Source organism: Xenopus tropicalis, chromosome 7, assembly GCF_000004195.4.
Source record: "Xenopus tropicalis strain Nigerian chromosome 7, UCB_Xtro_10.0, whole genome shotgun sequence".
In the NCBI taxonomy this organism is placed as follows: Eukaryota; Metazoa; Chordata; class Amphibia; order Anura; family Pipidae; genus Xenopus; species Xenopus tropicalis.
Genome location: NC_030683.2, coordinates 79,880,745 through 79,891,436, shown reverse-complemented (window position 1 = coordinate 79,891,436; position 10,692 = coordinate 79,880,745). Strand labels below are relative to the sequence as shown.

At 37.7% G+C, this 10,692-nt stretch overlaps 1 long non-coding RNA gene across 1 annotated transcript; it reads left to right on the top strand.

Annotated features, from left to right (window-relative positions):
• Positions 1-5,887: 5,887 nt before the first annotated feature.
• Positions 5,888-7,552, top strand: LOC105947879. The gene is made up of 3 exons (XR_004223692.1): positions 5,888-5,961; positions 6,208-6,297; positions 7,206-7,552. It is a non-coding gene; the product is annotated as an uncharacterized LOC105947879 (long non-coding RNA).
• Positions 7,553-10,692: the final 3,140 nt, after the last annotated feature.

Below are 10,692 nucleotides of genomic sequence, written 5' to 3'. Positions count from 1 at the left end.
CAAACATTTTAAACTGTAATCCCTTACAATAGATGAAACATTTTCAGTAGCTCATCATGTAATACTATTAGAATGAGGCTGCCAAGAAATCCACTGCAAGGCATTTTTTCTTCTGCTTGGTAATAAAGGTAATAAAGAATCAGTTTGCAAATGTATGAAGCAAAAATGTTACTGCCATCGTGAATAGGCAAAAAGATTTACTTAGTTGCCTTTGGTAACAATTTCAAGCTTTTCAAAATTCCACAGTGCCCTGTGGGAAGTCTCAAACAATAGTTGAGAAGTACTGTAGAAGAAAGTTATATTAGCTAAGATGTGATTTAATAAGGTCTCGAATGAGTGTCTTGGGGGTATCTACTGTGATGGCATCTACTGTGATAATCTAGCATAATGACAGTAGCTCATACTAGATGCCACCAAACCCTTGCTCATGCACTCATCATGTCAATGTGTTACTGCAATTCCCTGCTGTTAGGCCTTCCACTCTACTGTATCCAAAGCAGTCAATGATTATTGCTTATGCTGCTGCACAATGTATAAACCTAACCAGGTGCTTCTCTAAAGTTGCCTCAGTTGAGGCTACATAATAATTGGAAAAGGAATCCTGCTGTATGTAGTTTGTGTTTAATCTAGTCCAGAAAGGGTTGAATAATACAGTGTTATAAAATAAATGGTTGCTGTTCTCCTGTTGTGACTTTTTGAGACTGATATATGTTTCTTCAAAGTATGAGAGAACATTCACCCATTCCTTCCACCACTCCCATCTGTTGGCTAATCTAAAGAAATTGCTTTAGAACTAGTACTGTCTGTATCAGCTGTGGTCACTGAAAGAGGCCTATTTGGAGCTCAATATACAGTATTTCAAACTTAAAACAATGCATTTTTCATATAGAAAATTGTGCCATGTATGCAATTAAGGTTGCTAGATCATAACATTGAGACCTGATTAACATGAAACTCACAGGTTTCATGGCTAGTTTGCAATTAATATGCTATAGTCATATTTCTTGGAATGAAATCCTGAATAAGTTTGTGCCCATGACAAACTCCAAGTCCAAGCCTCAGAATGAGTTGACAATCCTCCATCGAGCTCATATTTCATCATAGCCCAACATGGCCTATTATTAAATGGTACGACGTGGGATATTGTACATTTTTTATGCCAACTGCACGCATTCAAGGCACAGATTTTTTGACAGTGTTTTGTGGGCATTGATTATAGACTATCATAAAAAAAACATTTTTTGGCTGCCTTGATTGCTTCATAACATTGTATAGCACTTTGAATAATTCTCTTTCCTTATATCACTGCAACTCTACCCATTCCTGATCCAGTCTGATATAAAGTGTCACAAGCACATGACAATTTCTTGCCTTGATGTGTTTTTACTGTATAATATACAGGTCTGTAAGAAATGCTAGAGCTTTGCTGTGCCTTTAGTGAAAGAATACTAGAACTTATCTTCAGAGAGCTCTAAACACAGCTTTGCACATATTATACTGTATTTACACCGTGGGAAGTGAACTGGAAAAGTTAAGTGCTTATTTTGTTCCCTGCAAACTAAAAAAGGCAGCAAAGAATCTTCTGTAAAGTGTTTTTATTTATGTACCTGTATATCTATCTCCCTTTTGCTACTACTGTTCATGTAGTCTAAGGGACATACAAACCTAAGCTTATTGTGCTTTTAGTTCAAGTTCTTTTTACTATGTGTTTTTATTTTATTGTATTTTTATACATGGATTGTCTATTGTGTTTGCGTTGAAAGCAAGACTGATTTACCAGTTAGGTTCATAATGGATGCTTAGTTCTCTCTTGTAAGTAACCACTCCACTTGTTTTGGGACCACAGTTGTTACATCAATTCAGTCTCATGGCATTGGACCCCTTGCCTCACTGCTGTATATTGAATCTCCATGTAGAGGATATTTTCCTATTAGTATTAGTATTTGCCTGCTAACACTTGTTTTGCTTTCTTCATTTGTTGTTGGGAAACGCTGACTCTCTGGAATAGCTGATGTGGTTCTCACCCTGATGAGATTTTTCAACCTGCCCGATTGATATGTGGCCAATTCAGTCTAAAGGGGCCTAATCAGCAGCTTAAATCTGCCCATGTATGGCCCCCTTTAGGGGCAGATATAGAAATCTGAAATTAGAGCTCACCACAGAAGAGTCACCCACTCTCTATTCATTCCTACAGGATTTTTTACAGTGTTTTTTTTTCAAATGGTAAAGTCTAACTTTTGCTATTGATAAATATGCTTCTAAAAATTCCATAAATTTGCCCTTAGGTGTTATTTACTACATAACCATAAAAACACTCTTTTATATAACATGAGACATTTGCAGACAAAAAGATTTATATTTGTAAGTGCTGAATAAATAGGTACTTACTGAAAGCTGATTGTGAATGACATATAATACAATGTTGGTGTGTGATGTCTTGGCCTAGACAATGTATTAGATCAGTCTTTCAGTTAGCTGCCAATCAAACTCTGCCTCCAGCTCGGGCAAGAAGAGAAAATGAAGAGAGACAGATTGCGGAGGGAGGGATACTAAAGTTTATCTTCAGTACATAATTTTTAATTGATTACATTTAGAGAATTGCCTAGGTCCATGAGAAGAAGTTCATATCAAATTTTCATTTTAACTGTAGTTCCCACTTAAATGTTAAGTGCTAAAAGCATGTGTAAGCTTTGTAAAGTGGACACAGTATCTAATATAATATTAGATAATATATAATTTTATTTGTAAATACCTGTAGTTTTATTGGTAGAGCTTTGGGGGGCAGTTCCTGAATAAGTATTGCTTAAAGTAGCACTGAACACAACTGATCCAGTGGTGATTTCTTCAGACAATAGAATAAAATGTGGTTGAACACCGCAAAGCTTATAGCAAACAAACAGAAATAAAAATGTTATTATTGCTTTGAATCTTCTTAATTTTTTTGCTACAATGTTAGTTGCAGAATAGTATATGCCAGTAACTGGTTAGTCCTGTGTGTTTGTTGATAGGACTCTATACCCAGTCTATCTTTTCAAATCTTCCTCAATCCCATTATATTTAGCTTTTCTAAAATGTGTTGCCTTTAATAATCTCTTACAAGCAGTTTAAATATATAAAGATATATATCAAATAAAGCCATGTAATGGGCACTTTAGCTTAAAGAGCAGCTAAAGCTGCTATTTGATTGGTATCAAGGCACAGGAAGGCTGTACTACTTCTCATGGACAGTGAATCTATAAACTGTAATTAAAAACCTCTACTCTCCTGCTGCACTTTACCTTTGTGCCTGCCCCCAGCCCCTGAGATCTTATGTATATACCTGGATCAATATTGGTGTGTGCATAGTACATCCCACAACTGTAAGCTCACTACACGGGAGGAACCCAAAAGGTGAGCCAAATAGAAAAGAATCCTACTGCTGCCCCTGGACAGCAATACCGAAGCCTTAGGGCTCTGGCACATGGGGAGACTAGTCCCCCGCGACAAATCTCCCTTATTGCGGGCGACTTATCTCCCCGCAATGCCATCCCAACGGTGAGAATGTTAATCACCGGTGGGATGGCATATGTGGTGCCGCTATTTCCCCGAAATCGGGGAAGTTGCCTTGAGAGGAAACAAATATACAAATAAAATAAGGCAACAATATGTTGGACTTCCATTGTTATTTACAGCATCCCTTTTTTCTGGAAATCTGATATTTTATCAGCCAACTGACAAAGTCCAGTGGAGTCTCTTTTCTAGTTACATTGTAGATCATCTATCATTTTAGACAAGTAGCTGACTGCACATACCTACAATCTGCTTTGTGTGGCGGAAGTGCTATCTGCTGCATATTTGGAAAGCAAAGATCTCTACTGATAAGTATATTTGGGTATTACATTCTATTGTTAATTTATTTGTGCCGTTATTCCTTCTCTGCATTTTTACTCAGGGGGCTATACCACCAGTATCATTTTTTTTTTTGCTGTACATTACATTTTGAGTAAAATACATGCACCCTTTGACCAGATCAAGTGGTAAGACAACAAAGCAATTCATTTTTACTTAATGTGGTAGGCATGGTTTTGGCGTTTCCCTAATCTCTGCACAACTCCTTCCTTCCCCTTTATCCATTTAACTTAATTGGATAATGTGTATTAAAATGTATATTAAAAGCACACCTGCCTTCCACATTTGCTCATGTAACTGGTTGTATAGAGTCGTCTATAGTCCACAAGGTCATAACATGTAAACATATATAGACAGAGATTTCTTGTAGTGCAAATTTTTGTGGATGAGTGGATTCCGCATTTTGTTTTTGGCGAATTGTTTTGCGAAACATCCACAAAAAAGTGAACGGGACAGATTCGCTCATCGCTAATCCCTTGTATGAATTCCTTTCTGATGATCTGCCTCTATGCTGAACCCCAAAATCTGGGCAATACCACTGTGTTCTCTCTTGACTGTCATGCTGACAGGTTGACCTGTCTCCTGTTTAAAGGCCTACCTATGATGCCTACAAAGATCAAAGCACTCCTTTTTCCATGTAAAATGTCTTAAATGCAACTTACATGGCATGTTGCCCAAATGCAACAGTTCAGGTATATCAAAATAAGATTTACTTTTGAAAAGCTGCTTGTTTTGGGCACCATGCCATTTTTATTTCAAAAAGGCATTTTAAATAGAAGTTGGGGTGCGGTCCTTTGATCTCTGTAGAAAGCTGGCTTTATGGCAAGACACTGGACAGTGAGCTCCTGAACCAAAGTTGAGGATGAAAGCTAGAGGGAATAAGCTGGCAGAGCTCTTTGTTTTATATCTATGATTCCTCCCACTTAATTTCTTCCTAGACTGGGTAAATAATGTCTGTGTTATATAGAAGAATGTATGCTCCAGTAAGCCACCTTTGCAGTACTGCCTCTTGCTGCATCTTCAGACAAAATGGCACAACTATTGGGGTGACTTAGAATTAATTGGTCCCTCCCTTTAACCTACAAAAATCTGTGAACTTTGCATTCCCTAACACTGTGCTCCGATCTATGAAGTCCACCATTCTGCCAGCTTCCTCTCAGTAATATTAATGGGCTTCTAAATAAGCTGCTTGTTTACCTGTTCCACATTACCCAGAACAATATACTGTAATTTGTGAAACAGCTGCTCCTAGGAAGTATAGACTCATTGCTTTACACTTTCCCTCCTATTATGTATGTTTATAAATGAGTTTTCCCATTAAGAGCAGGTGTAGAAAGTGAGAAAGAAGGGTATAACTGCTGTGCGTCAGAACAGACTATCGCTTTTATTAATGTATGAGCCCAGTCATAAATCCAGGGTCAGAAAGAGATTAGAAACAACCTTTCCAAAAGAAAATCCAGTCCTTGAAAATAAGAAACAAAATGTGTCAGCAGATAAACTTACCCACATCCCAAGGGAAAATCTTCCAAATTTTATTTTGTAACAAAGGCAGTGAAATATATCTACAACTGGATGCTACAATGTTAGACTGGAGTTTTTAACATTAATAAACACTAATAAACATAATTATAGATGACCATGCTGTCTTTAGGGGAGTGCAAGCAAGGGCATCTGCAAGCTTTTATTAGATAGCGGGTGAAGCAGGGAAATAGGGTGTCACAGATAAGGGCTACAACTGTTGCACAAAATGTAAAGGAATATAACAAGGTGTCAGAAGCACTTTATATCAGTTTCACTATTTATCAGTCTATAGCTGGTTTTGTACTACAATTTCCAGCATCCTGGAAGGCTTCTCTTTTTGGATTGTACCTAATGCTGTAACAAAAAAGAATATTTTGCCCTTAGCTGCACTCCCAAGAACAAGCTCTGCTTCCCCATGCTTTAGAACAAGTATTTACTGCAACTCTAGGTACTTTGACTTTAGTTTTGTGTATATTGCAGTTATGAACTGAATGCAGAAGAATTTGTGCGATTTCAAATACCCAGATGAGGAAATATAGTTCATTACTCAAGGTAAAAAATACTCTTTTAAAAGCACTGCGAGTTAACGATAATTATCTTTGTGCAAACGCTTCATAAAATGTACCATCAGCACTTGAAGCAAAGAGGGACATTACTCACTGAAATGTTGTGCTGACTTCTCTGCTGGCCGTGTGCATAAATGGCAAACTAAACTAAAATGTATTTTATTTATATGTAATGTAAAATAAAATTCAGGATAAGTTTGCTTTTGCCTCAACTATGCTTTTCCTAAATTAGGTTTTTTGAAGCAATCCCTGACCTGGTTATTTCCAGCATGCCCAGCTACAGATGAAGACATTAACTCAGCACTGTTCAGGCCACTAGAAGGTAAAACTGATTCCTCTAGAACTTGCAGAAGACAAGACAAGTGATACAAAATCCTAGGGATGGTAGCAACACACACAAACCAGCTTGCTTAGCTAGGTTCTGTCTGAAGCTATAATGTACTGTAGTCTTTGTTCTTGGTGTGTCTATAAATCCTAAACTGGATAATTCACAGAAATGCTTTATCTGAAGATTCTCCAAGGCAGGTTTAAACAGGCACCACTGCTGTATATTTTGATAGAATATAAGATGAGAACAAAAGGGAATAATGACAGGTACACAGTAACAATGGAGTTGCACACCTGACCCAGTCTCATGTGGTGTCTGCCAAAATCTGGTGCTGGTATAAATCAGCAGGATGACAATCACTTAAATATAATTTTAGGGGAATGATACACTGGGCGATTTTTTGTGTGGTTTGTCTCCTGAGCATTTTATCACTTCTTGGTATGGGGACAAAATGCTAAAAATAGACCCTTGCTGTTTGCCATGTTAAATTACAAAACTCCTTATGTTGAAGGGGTAGACTCTCAAAATGTTGCATGTAATTTGACATGGAGATAAAAGGCAAGGGATATTCCCTTTACGTTTGATAATCCCATGTGCAAGATTTCCATTCCTTTTCCTTAAAATAAAAAATTCTTAAAGGGACACTCATATCTTCTTTGAATTGGAATTTCACATCCAAGATGTTTGCCATTATGTTTGTGCTTGTAGCAAATGTGTCCATAGGCTAAAATAGCAAACAAAGTTTCTGAATACAACCTTATTCAATAGAGCAGTAAGCCTATGATTTTAGCTGGCTTGTGAGCCAAAATAATGCCCATAAACTTGGCTTTAGCTCAAGTGGAACCTATATGATCCGTGCCTGAGCCAACTGCAATGTGATTTGTTTTAATTATTTTTTCCAGTGGTTCCCCTACCATTCTGCAAATTGATCAGGCTGCACTTACACAGCGGAATCTATTGAACACGAGTCTATACCAATCTGTAATGCTGCTCAGTCTAGGACCATATTCAAGCACCCCCACTGCTATCCGGCTACATTGACATATTTAAATTGACGTGCTTAGTTCTTATAAGAAATGCTGCTTTACAGGAATGATTACATGGTTGTTTATTGCTTTTTGGTGCAGTAAATGTCTCGGCCAAATATAGTTTGCTTTTTTCTACCGCTCATAACAATCTGAAGAAAATATCAAACCTACAACCCTCTTATTGTAAAACTATCAACAAACAATAAAGTGTTAAAAGGACAGCGTTTATCTTCCATTTATTTCTCTTAAATCCCTTCTTTGCCTACCTGTATTTATATGGCTGGATGGGTTTGCAGAATAAAGCAGTATGGCTCTTCCCACTAATCTGTATAAATGCTAATAAGCAGAAAAAGCTTTTTTTTTGTTGACACAGTAAGTGGCAATGTCATGAATTTGTGTCTTTTTGTGTAATCGTAACCCTTTGGGGACTTGTCTACACATAGCATTTTAATGGTCCAATTTTTTGTATATCAAAATCTGACAGTTTGTATTTTATTTGGCTCAATTAACTTAAATACGCTAACAACAGCAGAAATCAGATGTGTGTAAATTTAGTCTGATCCAGGAAAATGGGAAGTTTATTCAGGCCTATTTTGCTATAATTACATATATTTAGCACAGCCTTTGGCAATTGGTAGGTGCTAGAAATTGTACAGCTTAAACAATGCTGGTATAGAGTTACTACTGGCAACTACCCCCTTCTGGGCATACAGAAATCACATGCCAGACATAGAAAGATGCTTCACTTACAGCAACCCATAGCACTCCATGGGGTTGATTCACTAAAGGGCGATAAAACCAGCGCTATTTATAGCATGCGTTAAAAATTTTATTGCTTCTTATTTTTTTGCGACTTAACACTCGATTCACTAAAACGACAGGCGTTATAATTAAGATGCAATATTCTTTGCATTATTTTATACGCAATGAGTGTTTTTCTTTCCCGCTATGCGCAATATATTTTGCCACTTGCTATATTAGTGCACAATTTTACGCACATAACCGTTACTTTCGGAAAACTACTGTTTTGAAAATTACCATTTCCCTGAAATTTAGAGGATGCATCACTCTAGGGGCAACACATACTTGAAAAAATCTGACTGCAAACTCCATGTTGTGTTGCCAAAAGCTCACGAACCACAATTTTCTTTAAAGGAACAGTAACACCAAAAAATGAAAGAGCTTTAAAGTAATAAAAATATAATGCACTGTTGCCCTGCACTGGTAAAACTGGTGTGTTTGCTACAGTAACACTACTATAATTTATATAATAAGCTGCTGTGTAGCCACGGGGGCAGCCATTCAAGCTGGAAAAAAGGAGAAAAGGCACAGGTTACATAGCAGATAACAGATAAGTTCTGTAGAATACAATAGTGTTTTATCTGTTATCTGCTATGTGCCTGTGCCTTTTCTCCTTTTTTCCAGCTTGAATGGCTGCCCCCATGGCTACATAGCAGCTTATTTATATAAATTATAGTAGACTTTCTGAAGTAAACACACAACTTTTACCAGTGCAGGGCAGCAGCACATTATATTTTAGTTACTTTTATACACTTTCATTTTTTGGTGTTACTGTTCCTTTAAGTACTGCCTGCCCCAAGTAGGTGTTAATGTTCGCACAGACTAATGCGATATTTAGTGTGTTTAATGCTTCATATGTGTTTGTGAATCATGCGTTATTATTATTTCTATGCGAGAATTAACGCAATGCGAGGTAAATAACGCATTGCAATTTTTTGCGCATGCGATATGCGTCTTAACGCATGCGAAATTACTTCGATAATCGGGACTTAATTATCGCATGCTTTTTAACGCAAAAAAGCATGCGATAAGCGTTATCGTCCTTTAGTGAATCGGCCCCCATAGGTGTCATCTGAAAAGGCTGCAGAAAATTTACTAATTCATTCTCTCACTATTGCCTAGTGCACCAGGCAAAGCACAAGGCATGCTGGGATAGGGAATGATTGATAGTAACATGACTTCTAAACCTCAGTTCATCCTTGGTCATCTGTAGCCTCTCACCCATGCAACAGTGAATAACAACCATGCAATCATTGTTATTAAAGTTAAAAGAAATGGTCATAACAAAATACATTACTATATAACTATTAGCTAAGGCCTTTGCATTAATATTGCATTGCATTTTAATGTAACTGTACTGATAAGGCTTTCAAAACCAGCTGTTTTACAGGAGTGGTTAGCCCTTCCTCTTTGTTGGTCTGGAGTCTCCATGTAACGTGCAGAGTTACCCTTAGATCAGGCAAGTTAGGGTTGAAATTTGGGTGACCATTGCTTGGGTGCTGGTCAGACTGGAAAAGTACTCTTCCTGTGCAGAAAGATGCAGGTATGGCAACATTTTGCAGTTTTGGGCGGGGTTAAGGTTTTGGAGGTTAGGGTCAGGTACAGGTTCAGTATTTCCTGACACACTACTTGGGCTTACTATTTTTGGGTGATTTCAATTGTCATATTGATGACCCCCCTGTCCTAGCCATTTTGATTTCTCCTTCTAACCTTCTCCTTTGATCTCCAACACTGGACTATTACAGGATGGTCACTTCCTTAATCTGGTCTTCTCCAGAAACCTAAACTAATCTACCCTATTACTCTCTAACTCTCTCAGTTCTGCTCCTTCAGTTTTTCATCTAATCCTGATGCACTTGTCAATAACTATAACTCAATTCTGCTCTCGACTATCAACACCCATGCCCCCTTGCAACCACAGTGAAGCTGTGCCCATGATCCCTGCCCCGATTCTTGCACTCATGCTCACAATCCTCTAAGCACATTTAGAAAAAATAGCATACAAAAGCAGACTTCTTCCATTATAAACTTCTCATGTAGTCCCTCAACTCTGCCCTCTCCCAGACCAAGCAAGATTACTATAGTACACTCATAAGTACATATTCATTGTACATAAGTACAATAACAAATTCAGTTCACAGTGCTTTTTTTCTGTTTTCAACCTTCTTCATCCTATACCAAATAAATCACTCACAGTTGTACATACCCTCAGGATTTTTTAAAAAGTAGTTACTATCCAGAAACAATTAGCCCCTCCCTGCAGAAATGATCACAACCTTTCTAAGTCTCCTCCAGCCTTTCATAATTTTTTTGATCTGAAGCTTCTTAGCTTTTCCTGTCCTCTCCACTGACAACTTGCTCTCTTGATCCTGTTCCCTCGCCATTACTAAGCAGTGTACCCCTGTCCTTACTTCAGCTCTTACTCATTGTAAGCGAGAGCAGACATACAGACAGTCCTTTAGGTGAATAAAGTCCATTTTATTATGTACAGTGACTGACTCTGGTATCCAGCAGGAGCATAAGCAAAACAAAAGTAAACAAAACCCTTGCCACACTTGGG